This window comes from Leguminivora glycinivorella, chromosome 19, assembly GCF_023078275.1.
Source record: "Leguminivora glycinivorella isolate SPB_JAAS2020 chromosome 19, LegGlyc_1.1, whole genome shotgun sequence".
NCBI lineage: Eukaryota > Metazoa > Arthropoda > Insecta > Lepidoptera > Tortricidae > Leguminivora > Leguminivora glycinivorella.
Window position 1 is genome coordinate 13596959 of NC_062989.1, and position 14885 is coordinate 13611843.

Here is a 14885-nt window from a genome sequence, read left to right on the forward strand (position 1 = left end):
GGATAAGTCTTTCAAATGCAAACATTTGACATTTAAATATAAGGTGCTCCACATCTGCAATACTACCATTCTGGCAGTGAGGACATGTACCATCGGCTATTATTGAAAATCTGGCTAAGTGCGCTGGTGCACGATTGTGACCAAACCTTAATCTGTTTATGGTGCTTATAAAACTTTGACTTCCCATCTTCATCTTCTCATACCAAGGTTTTCCAGGTAATTCAGATTGAATACTAGCATACCATCTTCCTTTTGTTTCCCTGTCTCTGGTCCATAATTTCATCCATATATCAACAGCATCAGTTTTAACAGAGGCCTGACAATCCGTCAGGGGAACTCTAGTGACACATCTAATATCCAATTCATGGATCCCTGAGTAAGCAGCTTTGTCAGCAATTTCATTCCCTGTTATACCGGTGTGGGAAGGAATCCACATAAAATTTATATGTACATTATCATTTTTGAACTGTAATAGCATCATTTTAATTTTGTACAAAATAAAGTTATCCTTGTAATGCAACTGATTATTTTGCAATCCATAAATTAAGCTAAGTGAATCAGTAAAAATAAAGAAATGTTTATATTCTGACACTCTCATTATAACTTTCAGGGCCTCAAATACTGCATAAGCTTCAGCTGTGAATATGGAACATAAATCGTGCAACCTAAAGCTCTGTACAAATTTAGTTTGCGGATCATACACTGCACTTCGCACATGAGATTCAGTTTTACTACCATCTGTGTAAAGTTTGTAATAATTAGGAATTAGCGATAAGAAATTTAGGAAGTCAGTATTATTATTGATAGACTTAGTACATACCGTTATGTTTATAACTTTACTATTAAAATTATCTTCATAACATGGCCAGATTTCATTTTTATATACATTAGAAAATTTAGCTTCCACCTGTAAGAGTATTGTTGTTAGCTTAGTGAGTTGGGGATGACTCTTTATTCTTTTAATTATACTCTGATTGTTTTTAGCATATATCTTAATTAAATATCTGTAAGCTAACAGCACCCATCTGACTGGTAGAGGCATTGTTTTGGTCTCTACTTCCATTGCTCTTATTGGGGTTGAACACATTGCCCCTGATATTATTCGCATTGCTTTATTTTGAATTATTTCTAACTTATGTGTATGACAGGTATTCATATGTACAAGAAAACTATAGTCAAAATGACTTCTGACAAGGGTTTTATATAGTAAAGACAGTACTTGAGGGTCAGCGCCCCAAGATATACCTGCAAGACATCTCATAACATTTAAACCTTTAATGGAATTAGACATTATATGTTTAGCATGTAAACTAAAATTTAAATGATTATCTATGACTACACCTAAAAACTTATGGGATGGAACTTCTCTAATTATCTCATTATTATATACAATATTTACATTTGATGTATCTTTGCTCAATATTAATAACTTGCTTTTGTCTGGATTTATTTTTAAATGTAAGTAATTGTTGTAATAAACATAAAGTTGATTTAACGCATCATTAATATGAGCTTTAGCTACATCTAAATTTGAATTAATAGAATATATTACAAGATCATCTGCAAATTGCAGTATATTAACATTAGAAGTATTTACAAATGAGTTAATCTCACTAGTGTATAAATTATACAGTAGAGGAGACAGCGTTGCTCCTTGCATAGTGCCTTTGAAGACTTGTCGTGGTCCGTGTAATATGTTATTAAATTTAACATACAGCTCTCTATTATCTAAGAAATTAAAAATCCATTCGCAAAGTTTCCCTGGGATTAGAGTTTGCATTATCCGACGGGTTTTTAATATTCGAATAATTCGGATAATACATTTTTTATTATTCGAATATTCGAATAATTCGGATAATTTCGGATAATTTATTAAATGGAACAAAATTAATGTTCCAGGTGCGAATAAGCGTGGAATTGATAACGGCTGAGATAGATGAGCGCCATAATGTGAAATTTACCTACATATTTTATTTATTTTTTGCGGAAATCAGCAAACTGTAGAAATTAAAACACACCTAGCTCTCTATCTTTAGTTCTATGACTAGAATCTTGCAATCAGATAGTGAGCTGTTAATATAAGACAGTTAGTAGTAGTGATGAGTTTAGCAGTTAGGTATAAGGAGAAGTTTTTCTGACAACACCTTTACCTTGGAAATGGATGGTAAAGAGGATGGCTTGTGTAGAGTGGAACGTGAGACAACATCATTGGATATGATGATGGTTATAGGGCCATACAGCGTTGTCATATTATCCGATCCGATATCGGATGTAGGAAGGATGTCAAAGGCAAAAATCAAAGATGGCGCCTTGAATGATTTCGAGAATGTATAGAGTCGGTCCTTCGCTCGATCGGATCGGATACTCATCTTATCTTAAATCTGCGGGGGCCCTTCCGGATACACTTCGACCCATCGGGATCTTTTGTGCAATTACCCCCTTCGATCTTAAGATCCTACAGCTATTCAGGAGCTTCTCGACCATGTCCACGTATCGGATGATGAGGCTCATGGGTAGATCTCTGATGACCTTTGGTACTAGGTAGCCGGGCCCAAAGTTCTTCATTATTTGTCTGGCGAGGGCGTGACATTCACACATTAGATGTCTGACGGTCTCTTCCTCTTCGCCGCACATGCGACAATCAGTGTAGTCAGCGTGTCCCATCTTGGCCAAAATTCCTTTGATCCCGTAATGGCCGTTATAATTTGGAGTTGTCTTTTGCCTAGCTTTCCTAGCTTTTTGCTCCATCCAGATTCTACCCTCCACATAAAGAGCTTTGAATGCTTCAGACCTACCAGGGCATCCCACTCTTTTTGGTGATTAGTCTTTGTTTGGTCTTTCATAGCCGTTTTAATGGTTCCTTCTGAAAGGCCTACAAAAGGTCCGGTGCAACCTATGAAGTTGTCTTCAGATCTGGCCTTGGCAAGTTCATCAGCATTTTCATTGCCAATGAAGCCTTCGTGCCCCGGTATCCATACCAGTTGCACCTTGTTTTGCCTTCCAAGCTTGTTAAGAGCTTGGATGCCGTCTAAAGTCAACTGTGGGCGATGTGAAGGCTTTCTATCCTTGGGTTTGTCTAACTATATTCTTAAGTACACAGGTAATTATTGCGTATGTCTCGGCTTGGAAGACAGTGCCATAATTGCCCATGCTGATACTACCACTGTAGTCACTAGTCATTTGCATAAATGCCTACGCTCGTACCAGATGCCATCTTGGACCGGATCGGATACTTAATATAAAAATTTGAAAACTCTTTTCGTAGGCTCTAAACAAAAGCGTCCTGGTTAGGATCTTAGAACAGAAATGAGCAAAGATATAGGTACTCGTTCAAAACAGAATAACCAAAAAAAGAGAAGACCAATTAGTCGAAGACACTTCCTATCCAGGTGTGGATCATTTTAGACCTTAGTTGCACAGTGGCTGGTACCAAAGTACCAATGGAAGGGAGAGGTGATAAATAAGTAAGTAAGTAAGTAAATTCTTTATTGTACGGTCGAGGAAATTGATTCTTTAGCAATTTGCGGTTCAAGTAGATTTGGTTGACTCATACTAATGCTAAGAGCTGTCAAACGTAAAGTGAACCGCTAACTGCTAAAGAATTAATTTCTTCGACCGTACCACCAACATAAAATATACAAGACATAAAATTTAAAAGAATGAAGAAGGAGGAGGTACAAAGGCGAACTTATTTAAATATTCAAATCCAAAACGCAAAGTGCTCGGCAGCAATTTGATGGGTATTAGTTTCCAAACTGATCAGTAGATCGACTAAGATTTCAAAGTATAAGTAGTAATTAGACCGATTTTAGTGTATGCATGTAGGACTTAAAAGGAAAATGCCTTATATTTCTTAGTGAAGTAGGGGGAATTCTGGCGTACTAATTGCCATGGAACTAATAACAGCTAAATTCGGAGTGAGGCGCTAAATTTCAATTTCAAAAAAACAAGGAACCAGGAAATCTAGGTATAAGGCTCCCCACAGACAGTCTTAAAAATTCATAATCTTAAAAAAAACTTGTATGCAATCTGACAGTTCAGATCTGTCAGTGTCTTGTCAGTGTCAGTTTGAACTGTCAGATTGCATACAAGTTTTTTTTAAGATTATGAATTTTTAAGACTGTCTGTGGGGAGCCTAAATCTCCCTTATTAAAAGTATGGTTTTACAGATAACTTCACGTTAGCTATTAGCAGTAATGAAAGTAGGTTGGGGTAACGTTTTAATATTAAAAAATAATAAATGAACGTTTTTTTGTTTTTTTAAAATCATCCAATTAATCGAATATTTGATAAGAACTGAGTGCGTGGGGTGAGGCATTCTGCTTACTTCCTTGTCCACGAATGCTTTCTTTGTTTTGTAAATAGGTATTAGTTTGATTTTGAAGATAAATAGGTGTTAACTTGTTAGCAATAACATTATCCGTATTAAGAATTGATCGAAATTGGTTTCAGTGACGTCTATCTATTAAATATATTACTTATAAATAAAAAAATAACATTTATAGAAATTATCCGTTTATCCGGATAATTTCACTTGGATTATTCGAATATTTTCGGATAAAAATATTGGCGGATATTCGAATAATTCGGATATTCGAATATCCGGATTGCAAACCCTACCTGGGATATTAAAATTGGACAGAACTTTTACTAAAATTGTAGGGTCAACATTATCAAATGCTCCTTGTACATCTAAAAATATGCAAACAGCATGTGACTTGTTGTAATTTGCTAGTTTTAAGTCCGATATAAGAGATATAAAGCTGTCAGAACAGCTTCTACCTCGTCGAAATCCATTTTGAAATGAAGGCAATATGTTGTTGGCCTCCACATACCAATCAAGTCTAGTTTTAATCATATTCTCAAAAACTTTACCAACACATGAAGATAGAGAAATTGGCCTATATGAATTTGCCTCACTAGGTGGTTTGTCTGGTTTTAAAATCGGTATTACACACTGCGTTTTCCAAGATTGGGGTATTTTTCCTTGTAACCAAAGTAAATTCATAATTGTTAATAAAACTTTTTGACCGTTAATATGTAGTTTTTTTATAAGCAAATATGGTATATCATCCAAGCCTGGGGTAGTATTTTTCCTAGATTTCAAACTTATAACGAATTCCTCCCAAGTAAAAGGTTGAATAAGGTACTTAGACTCATCATTATCATTGTTCATTTCAAAAAAACTTTCTATAGAGCTAGGATCATTATTATTACCTTGGCTTAGTTTAGTTAAAAATGGTTCTATAAATTCATCGTTTTTATTTGTCTGCTTAGATTTTAGCCCTTTAAATCGTTTGATATTATTCCATATTAGCCCGATAGGTGTACATCTATTTAAATTTGCACAAAAATTACGCCAACTATTAGTTTTTTCCTCAGATATTGTGCGTTTCTTTATAGCAACAAGTTTTTTTGTACGTTATATAGTTTTCTAAGGTGGGATTGGCCCTGTAATATTTTAATGCCTCATAGGCTTTGATGACACTGTCCTGACACTTTTCATTCCACCAAGGAACCGGTGATCTGCTAATGAAGTTATTATTTTTGATAAATTTTGGAATGCAATGTATCTTTAAGAGGTTGAGTTCTGAACTAAATTGGTCATACGACTCTAGAGGATCATTCTCGTTTAAAGGAAAATTAGAGAAAATCTCTTCTGAAAGCTCTTTATACTTTTCCCAGTCAGCTTTAGTATATATAAATTTATCTATTGGTTCACTTACATGATACCTTTCAAGAGAGGTCTGTATACTAATTATAGTAGGGTAGTGATAGCTGCCCATAGGGTCATCATGGACTTTCCAGTCGCAAAGAGGTGCTATGCTTGCACTGCAAAAGCTAACATCGATCGCTGAAGGATTTCGATTAGGGTAAGTAACTGTAGTTGGATTTCCGTTGTTTAAAATACACAAGTCTAAATCACTTATAATATCAAATAAGGTGTTACCCCTGGATTGATTAGTAGCGCAGCCAAACGCTGTATGATGTGCATTAAAATCTCCTGAAACTATTATGGGTGTTGGCAATTTTTCAATAATATGTTGAAGTCTATTCAGCCTTATGCGTGGACGATTTGGAGGACAGTACACGCATAAAACTGATAGAGGCCCTCGATTAGTCACGACTGAGATCGCTATATTTTGAATACTTTCATAAAAATCGGTCTGTATAAAAGTATGTTTATATATATTTTTAACGAGTACAGCGACTCCACCGCGACCATTTTCAGCATATCTACAGAAAATGTTATAACCAGATATCCTAAAAGTAGTAGTTGGTTTTAACCAAGTTTCGTTAAGAAGGCAAACATCTATATTATTATCTTTTAAAAAATTAATTAGCAAGGGTTTTTTATTTGTAGCTGATTGAATATTAAATTGTGCAATTCTAAAATAAGTAAGATCCATTATTGAATATTCTTAATAAACATTTCTTCAATTGAATTTTTAGTGATTGGGATGTTATCGGTCTTATTTGCTAATTCTATGAGAGTAGTCACAACTGCATCCATTAAGGCTTTATTTTGTAATAATTCCTTTTTTAAATCAATCGTCGGAGTTTCTACTGGTGAAGCGGTAGAAGGAACATTGGTTTGGGATTGAGGTTTCGCATGTTTAGATTTATTTGTCTTGTCTGTCAGTCTTACAGTTTTGTCTTTTAATGCCGGGAAGTCTACTTTAAGTGTTTCAGCTTTAGAAGCGTAGGTGATGTTTGCCTTCTTATCCATTATCTTTTTAAGTTTTATTGGACAAGCTTTCGAGATTGCCAAGTGAGGGCCGCTACAATTGGCACAGCATAACTCTGATGGTTTATCACACTCCTTATAGAAATGGTCGCCTGAGCAAATGGAGCAACGCTGTTTTCCATTACAAACTTTAGCCGCGTGATTGAATTTAAAACATTTAAAGCATTGCAGTAGCGGAGGGACATATTCAAACACACGGTACGAGAATAAGTCGTACTGTACATCATCCGGTAAAACATTTGACAGGAATGTAATGCTCACGGTCTGTAGAGGAACCCTGTCCTGTCCAACTTTTTTTGTGAATCGCCGTATAGCTATTATTTCGTATATCGAACTTAACTTTGTGTATAGATCCTTGTTTGAGATGTTGGTCGGTACGAATCTTATGATACCAGTTTTTTCAATCTGGGTTGCCGGAATGTACGCCTTCATTTTATATTTTGCCAAAAAGGCACTGTTGTTCAAAAAGTTATTAGCAGTGTTATATTGTTTGAAAACAACTGCAATTTTGTTTGCGTTTACACGCTGTATAGCCGTGACACCTTTAATATCCGTCGTGAAGATGTGATTTAGGAAAATTGGACTTTTATTTCCCAATCTTTCGTTCGCGTCAAGATGCTCAACAAACACTTTAAATTCAACTTTTCCCGAGTTTTCAGGGTATAGTCTTTTATAGTCCGGTTTAAAATATGGTAAGTACGCATTGTTCAATTGCTCACCCCCGCCGCCATCGTCCGTGCCGCTGCCGTCCGTGCCGTCGATTTTGGAGCGTTTAAGGGTGGGCGGGTTTTTCCCGCCCCCCTCGTCCCCTTTCATTTTTGACACAATACCTATCTATTTATTTATAAATTTATATCAAGTAAATACAAATTAAGCTATTTTAAACTAATAATTTTGAATTTTAAAGATTGGAGCGAAAATTTTCCGACAACTTTTTTCAAATTCCCGCCAAAGAATCCCCTGGCAGGCAATGAGAATGAGGCGTTTTTTTAGCAAAAACCTGAAAAACAATCAGGTCTTGATCAGGTCCCTACCAAAAATGAATAAGGAAAGAAAAGGTTATTTGAAACAATATCGATAACTAGATACATTAATATAACCCAACAAGATGGAACAACAAAATATAAAATTTTAAGTTTAAAAGATTATTGTACCGAGATTGTACCATTTTTAAGCTATGTTTCAAAACGTCCCACTTCTGTCACATTTGTAATGTTGCCAATCCAAATAATTAGAGCTTGGTACTTGGAAGCATTGAAAATGAAAAGAAAAGTGAACGGATGAAGAAAGAGACGTGTATTACATTTTATAATAGGCAATATTTCGTATTTACTTGATATTTCATCATATGTGATATATAAAATAATAAGTTAAAAAGACATAGGAAGCTTCGGCATCATAATATCAAGCATATGAAAATAATATTACTGAGATAATCAATATTATGTATTTAAATTTTAATTTACAAATAACTTGTCAGATAGTCGTTTTAGCATTTAGCATTTGAAGTTGATTTGAAGTATTTATTTTATTAACAGAAAAGGTTTTTCCATTGTTTTCAATTTTATACTTCAAAGAAAGGAATAGGCCGTTTTCAATCAAAAAACTAAACAATGGCAACTGGATATAATCCAACCAATATAAGAATACCACGCATCGGCATAATAGCTAATCTCAATGGTAGCTATTCAATTTCGTTGCGCAATAGAGGTCTCAAAAGGCATATGGCGGACGTTTTATATATTTTTGCATCTAAAACTGATAAATTCTTTTAGTTATGAGTATCTTGTGACCGCTAGAGCGTATTTGTTAAATTTAGCTGATAAACGTTAGTTTTTAATGTGTAAATAAGTTTATTGTACCTAGAGTCTTGTAAATATTGATAGTATTTTCGTGCGTGGACGTGTTGTTCCGTATTGTTTAGTGAAAAACGAAAAGTCTGTGATATAAACATTATATTAGGTGATAGATTAATTTCCGGAACACTTTGTAAATATTGTACAGTTATTTTAGAATTTTAGTAGTTAACTGAGAGAAGACTGAGAAGCAAGTGAGATTACCGAGCAATGTCAGCTGTGGGCCAGTTGTCTTTGAAAGAGAATCCTAGCGACGAAAGCCCCAAGGATGGCTCCAACGAGGAAGGTAAATATTTTGCAACTCATTCCATTATTTCCTATCACCAAATCACCTGTATCCGACTTTATTTTATTTATTTTGCATCTCACCCTAGATTTGTTATTATTCCATATTTTTTGCAATACACGTCATAAACTAATAAGAATACAGTTTAAAAATCAAGTAATACAAGTTTTGGGCTTGATATATGGTATATATTGTTTCTATTATCATATTATTAGCATATAGGAAGTGATCTGCAAGTAGGTCATACTGCAGAAAGTGGCACCACATAACTGTTGTTTTATTCTTATTGAGACATTATAATTTTAGAATTTGAGACTTCTAGACCTTACTGGCTTCTAATTCTTATACACTGAGTAGTTATTAGTAACCTGGTATGTCATTTTCATTTATATTTGTTTGTTTTGTGTTTGCAATTACTGCAATGCATCAATATGGTGGGTTTGCTATAACTTGTGATAGATTTTGATTTGCAATCACTTTAATTTAACAAATAGTGAAAAGAACTTTAAAATCTGAAGGGTACAAAAGCAAACTTTTAAAATAAATACTAAATTGACAAAAAAAAATTAGTTACGGAATGCCTCTTAGTTTATAATTTGTTCTTGTTGTGATTGTAAACAGTTGAATAATTTCATGATTTTTAAATTTTTTATACACTTGTTTATGTTCACTGTTTCTTTTCCTTATGAATTGGCTTGATTAACTACAACTACTTTAAAACCCTTTTTAAACTGGCCCTAGGCATATATCTGCTACTTACTTGGTCTCTTAAAACTCAAAACAAACAAAATATTTTATTGATACAGCAAGTCTTATTAATAAAATATGATTTACGGAATGTATTCTAGGTGAATACTGCTACATGTTAATAATATTTTGAATAGTCTGTGACACCTGTCAGTCTTGCACTAATACTATACATGTCTCGGAGGACTATAACTTGCCAGTTCTGTAAAACTGATGAGTCTTTTCTTTGCCTTTGTTATAAAGCAGAGGGTCCCGAAACACCGGACTCTTTTTTCTATTTAGTGTGAACACCATTTTGTTGTGCTACTGTCCGTAATGAACTTTTATAGTAATTACTATAACGAAATAAAGTAAAATTTTATTTTATCCTACAGTTTAGCTGTGCACAGTGAGAGAAATGCACAGTTGGATATTTTTATTTTTTATTGCACAAAAACTTATCGTACAAATAACAAAATGCAGATTTAATGCCAAATAGCATTCTGTACCAGTCATCCTTATGTCTGAAACATAGGTTGGATTACAGCTTGGGCTTTCATGATCGAGTGTTAATGATCAATGAACTGTTTTACCACTTTACATATAATAATAATAATAAATAAATATTGGGGGACACCTTACACAGATCAACCTAGCTCCAAACTAAGCAAATCTTGTACTATGGGTGCTAGGCGACGATATACATATAGATAAATACATAATTATATACATAGAAAACATCCATGACTGAGGAACAAAATATCTGTGCTCATCACACAAATTAATGCCCTTACCGGGATTCGAACCTGGGACCGCGGCTCAGCAGGCAGGGTCACAACCAACTACGCCAGACCGGTTGTGGAATGGGATGGGATTAGAACTTATAACTTAGAACTTATTCATATTCATATTCATATCATTTATTGCATACACATGTGTTTACAATAGGTGTTTTTATAGATTAGGTCACAACATGCACCCGTCAGGGTATAGCAACTTACATAATGTCATAATGTCATACCAAATTAAAATATACTAAAGAAAATCTACTATTCATTATCTCATTTCATCATTAGAACATCATGGTTGTAGTTACATATTGGACATTGGTGTATTTTTTATTTTTATTTATCATCTATAAGAAGTAGGTTAATTTGATTTGCAAGTTTTTATCACTTTGTTAGTTAACTGGTACAGTCAGTTGCAGAGAAAAATAGACCCCCTTGCATACAAATTTGTATGCAAGTGTGTGTCTGGTTTTTTGTCCGTCTTTCATGGCAAAACGGAGCAACAAACTGATGTGAATTATTAAGTGGACTGCAGATATTTGAAGGATGGAGAGTGACACAGGCTACTTTTTGTGTCTTTCCAACCCCCCACTTTCCTAAAATGGGGGTGGAAGTTTGGAGCATTCCGCATTTTTTTAATTTAACGCGAGCGAAGCCGCGGGCAAAAGCTAGTCCCTACATAAAAGACCTACCGTGTGGATATAATCATAACCAGCGTCCAGTCATGAAAAACTGCAGATTTAGCTTAGACCGACTAGCGTCGATGTAATATTAACACATGTATAAATAATACACATAGCGCACGAGGGGAGCCGTGACCTTCATCTATTGCACCCCTGCAAAGGGGATCGAGTTACGTAACGATAATGTACCCACAGCTATAATATAGGTACTTTTATTTACTATTACAAATCACATAAGGTCTAATAATTAAGTCATTAGACTTTTTAGTTACGTTATTTCGAAATAACAAAAGACCGCGCTAATTGCTTCTTATCTTATAGGTTCATTTTTAGATGTTTTTGTTTGATACACGGCAGTAACACTTAAGCCTCCGCCACACATAAAGCGTTTTGAAAGTGTAGCGGAATGCGCGTTGAATGCGGCGCACGGGGCGCGCCGCTATCATTGCGCTCCGCTAACGCTCCGCCTAATACGCTCTCAAAACGCACATGTGTGGCCGAGCTGGTGCAGCTAGTAAGTTTGTGTATCTCGCCCTTCAATACGATTGCTTGCCACTTGCCACAGATATAGTTCTGTACAATTTCCCAAGCTAACAAACAGGCAGGGGAGGGGAGTACATAGTTTCTGAAACGCGACTACAGCGAAACTGCGCGATTTTTTTATTATTATTAATATTATTATAAATGGGCTTACTCTTGGCCACAGACTAGCCAAAGGCAGAGACGTGGCCTACGATGGAGTGAGCTCGCCCATAAAATGCCTGTTCACTCTTGATTTGAAGGTTGCCGGGTTATAATATGAGCTCGGAAATATAGCCGCCGGCGAGGAATGAAATGAAATGAAAACATTGCTATCCTCAAATTGTCCTATGGATGGACACTCTAGTACAACTTTTCATAGGATAATGTTTAACTTTAGATTTGTCAAAAGGACGCGTTAATGTGAATGATACGATCTATAATAGAAACTATAGAAAGTCCAAAATATTAAACCGTCTTTAGTCTGATTTTAATTCAAATGGGCTTAGAAGTTAGAAGTTACCCTCTGTATTTATTTTCATTCTCTAGGAAACAACACTTACAAAGACAATACAAAACCTATAAACACATTATAAAAAAAACCTAACCTAGGGTGCCGATGTCGCCAGCAGCGGGGTAGGGCCTAAAGCTCCCGGTGGTTAGGGCTGCAGAGAGATGAACCTATCCGCGCCGTGTCTAAGATGTTGGTCGAGACTCTTCGCTATGAGACCGTTCGATTAAACGACTACGGAATCGGAACACCAATGACACTTGCTTCACAAAGTATATAAATATACCTAACCTACCCTCTACCTCTTAGCTTGTTCTTTTTTATTTTGCCGCAACCGGGTTAAAAACAGGTGTAGTACTCATATCATAACGCGCTGTTATCGTGGGTGTAATTTGCAACGTAGTTTCTTATCCAAGCCAGACCTACATCAACACGTAAATAAACGTAGTAGCCACGTAACTAAGCACTTTACGATTCTCCGTGCTGCAAAAAGTTATATCTCCATGTAGATTTATAATAGCATACGACTCTTTTCACTTACGGATGCAGTATAGGCACAGATTAATAATAAGTTACTAACGAAAGTAAAGGCAGTAATTACCTAAGAACTTCAATAACAATACAACCTTTTTGACCTACAGATGATGGTTTAGGCGTAGTAGGAAATTGGAGACAGTAATATGAATTTTATGTTAATAATGTAAATATTTCTTTTACTTTGAAGAGTATTATTATGTAGCCTATACATTTCTAGTTGCAGGTAATAAAATAAATTGGTTCCTACCTAGGCAATAAAATAATATAGTATAGCGCGTTATATTTAAACTACTAGTACTATTTTAGAATAGTAGACTATGTCTTATGGTAAGCAGTTACCATAGCCAATGAATGTCAGTAAGTGACTGTTATTCAAGGGTTTGAGGGAATATGTGATTTGCTTTATTTAACTGTAGATTTGCAAGCTAAAGACATAGTATACAAACATAATTTCAGAAAAAAAAATAGCTTGACCTAGTCTCATAAACAAATTTTCTTTAACTAGTATCTGCGAGGTTATTCAAAGGTGTACGCGAAGTCCCCAATCCGCATTGGGCTAGCGTGGGGACTATAGCCCAAGCCCTCTCACTCGAGAGAGGCCTGTGCCACAGTATAATAAAGAGTACTATCGTACAGTATGGCCACTCCCCTTCCCCGCTGAAAGTGCCGCCCATCCGCTCTCGGTTACCTCACAGACGCGAACAGTCGACCTGTCATATCTCACTCAACATAAAAGCATGGTACGCGTTTACCTACACGAGCTTAGAATGCGTGCTAGGAACGCGCCTCTTTCATATAGGTATTTGATCGCCAGTGTCCGAGATGTGCCTGTGCCCAGCAGTGGGACGTATAAATAGGCTGAATTTATTTTTTAAAGTACCCAAACTGTCCACCAAACCCAGGAAGACCTGCCAAACATAACAAGCATCCTAAACTGCATTTGTCACTGTCATTGAAGCGAATTTAAATTTAAAATTATGCGCGCGAAATATTTGCTGTTTCGCTTGCATTCTGCATTCTTGGCAGCGGTGACGCGTAAAAACTACGTTGTTTACGCCCGTTCACGGTAGATCGATACTATTTACACTTACACTTGTCAACAGGGCTACGTAATGTGTCTGTGTCTTGAATATTTAATTTTTGACACAATATTGATTCGATGGCTGTAGATGAAAGACATATATAACTCCGTATAGACCGATAGTCTAAGAAAAAAAACGTACCTCAGTACCATACAGAAAAAGGTACGGTGGCCTAGATGGCATTACAACTTTGGGGTACGCTCAGCTAGATGGGCCTAATATTAATATTTGACATTTTAAAACATATCAAGCTAAGAATACGGGCCAAATTGTCAAAACTGAGGTTCAAAAGTTTTAAGCCTGTGTCGAGAGATGACAGTCTATGCACTGTGATTACACATCGACAGTAACTCTCTATAATACTCTATCCTCTTTGATGAATGTAAGTAGGTAAGGTACAGCGGGGCAAATCTCGACTGGGAGGCAAATGTAACGGGTCCATTTTTTTCATGTTTTACAATGTTTGCATTATTAAATAGAGTGTCCACCGGTTATATATGGCAGGCGTGTTCAGTCGATACATGTAGAACTCAACATCATAGTGTAATAATGGAAAAAATGGATTAGTTACAATTGCCCCCCAGTCGAGATTTGGCCCGCTGTACCTTTAGTACCTTACTTAAAACTGCGGCTAACATTACTAAATTATGAAAAATATCAGCAAAGGCCATCGTATCGTCAAGTATTCGAATTTAGAGATTTGAATCAAAAGCTATATTATATATAATATGAAATATCATTAAATAAGTCTGCTCCTTGTACCTGACTCTTATATTCTTCTTCTTCTTCCTCGGTTCCTCATGGCTGAGGGTCGCGACCACATGAGGTCGTTATTTTTCGCACCAAAGCTCTCCACTCCGCACGGTCTTCTGCAGTCCTCATAATGGGCGCCTGTGTTAATCCCTGGCAGGCCTTCTTAACGCTGTCCACCCAGCTGGTCGGTGGATGGCCACTTCCCCGTCCTCCATCCACCATGCCAACCATAATGCGTTTCTCTAGGTTTTCCGGCTCCCGTCTGGCCACGTGTCCAAAGTAGTACAGACTCTTATATTACGGGCATGCTTATTACAACTTGCCTAAATAGCATGGTGATTAGTGACGCGATAAATAATAACATCGGGCCGTCCCTTTCGCACAATTTGCAAGTGC